We start from the raw sequence: 1,916 nt of genomic DNA, 5'->3' as shown, positions 1-1,916 counted from the left end.
AAAGAGACAATTGGGCAGTCTCCAGCCCCACTCCATCCCCAAACTGAGACAGATGACAGACTGCCCTTTGCAACTTTAACTCTTTCCTGGCTCTGGCTAAAAACAATGCACCCCCTCAGGTAAGGCTCAGATGGCAGCATGGTAACCATTGTCATTCAAGAAAAAAATAAAATGTAGCACTAGAAAATTATGCATGGAAAATGACTTTTAAAAATTGTCTTTAAGAAAAACAAATACCGTATGCTAACACATATATATGGAATCTTTAAAAAAAACACACAAAAAACGTTCTGAAAAACCTAGGGGCAGGATAGGAATAAAGACGCAGACGTAGAGAATGGACTGGAGGACACAAGGAGGGGGAAGGGTAAGCTGGGACGAAATGAGAGAGTGGCATGGACATATGTACACTACCAAATGTAAAATAGAAAGCAAGTGGGAAGCAGCCACATAGCACAGAGAGATCAGCTCGGTGCTTTGTGACCACAGAGGGGTGGGATAGGGAGGGTGGGAGGGAGACACAAGAGGGAAGAGATATGAGGATATATGTATATGTATAGCTGATTCACTTTGTTATAAAGCAGAAACTAACACACCATTGTAAAGCAATTATACTCCAATAAAGATGTTAAAAAAATTAAAAAATACAAATTGTCTTTAAATATTACAACGAAAATGGGAGGATGGAAATTGCATCAGAATAACATCTGTGTGTGTGTGGTTTAACATTGAAGAAATAAATCACTTTCCCAACTGTAGGGCTTAAAGTAATATTGTACCTTTTAGGAACTCCGAAGTTTATTTTGGAGATGAGAATCAGATTAAAGGCCTCAGATTTATAGTTTTACACACTAGCACACAAAGTCATTCGCATTAGAACCCAGGTAAGTGTAATCTTGGAGGTTTTGATGCTTGCTGCCTTTATGCCTTCTTTTTCAATTGTTCCCTACAGTGTCGGGGAGCTGCACCTTGTACAGGAGAGGAGCTCTGTGAAAAGAAGGGAGAAAGGCAGGCAGCAGGGAGCAGAGTCTGTGATGATCCTAGAAGGGTGACAAGTGCCCTTTTGCATGTGGAATGTCTGTGGTTCCTCACTGGTGTGGTTTATTAGAGCCTGAGGTGATAACTCATATTTAAGAACCCTGCTTTGCTGGATCTCTATAGGATTCAGTTCCACACACAGTCACTCAGGGCCTAGCGTTTGGCAGGTGCTGAGTGAATCCTGGGGGTGGACAGCAACGAATCATGCACAGCCCCAACGACTTGCCCTCCAGAAGTCTCTGAAGGACAGGAGAGTCACACATCCTGGGCACCTGGCATCCCCCAAAACAAATCAACCTGGAACTGCGAGACCCCCATAGACAAAAACCTGACGGTTCCAGTGGCCTTGTATTTTAGTCTTCCGAGGCTGCAGAAAAACCCTGCTCTGTTCTTGATCATCACAGAACAAGCACAGCCTTCCTTCTCCACCTCCACTTGTTGGCCTCAGCTCTGGCCTGCTCTGGTCCTGGCTCCTCGCAGAAGCAGTGCCTGACTCGGCCTAACCAGCCCTGGAGATATCCTTATTTCTCACTGCTTCTCCCCACCTCATCCCCACCTTGTCTCCTTGGGACCTGGGCTGACCTCCTGCCCCCCTGACCCTGTCTGGTTCCCTTCTGTCACACTTTCTGCTTCCTCCTTGCTCATGGGCTCCAAGCCCCTTCCGCTGTGCCTTCAGGCTGCCTGACCCAGAATTTTATGCCCTCAGACTCCTCTGGCCTACTTCTGGTTTTTCCTGGCCTAACCTGTCATGCTGCCAGGTGACGATGGTAGCCTTCAAGACTGCCATCAGACCAAAGTTTGAGACTCAAAAAGTCACTGCAGGGCTTCCCTGGTGGCGCAGTGGTTGAGAGTCCGCCTGCCAATGCAGGGGACGCGGG

This window comes from Lipotes vexillifer, unplaced genomic scaffold, assembly GCF_000442215.2.
Source record: "Lipotes vexillifer unplaced genomic scaffold, Lipotes_vexillifer_v1.1 scaffold920, whole genome shotgun sequence".
Taxonomy (NCBI): domain Eukaryota; kingdom Metazoa; phylum Chordata; class Mammalia; order Artiodactyla; family Lipotidae; genus Lipotes; species Lipotes vexillifer.
The sequence above is the reverse complement of the archived record's forward strand: the minus strand, read 5'-3'. Positions refer to the sequence as shown.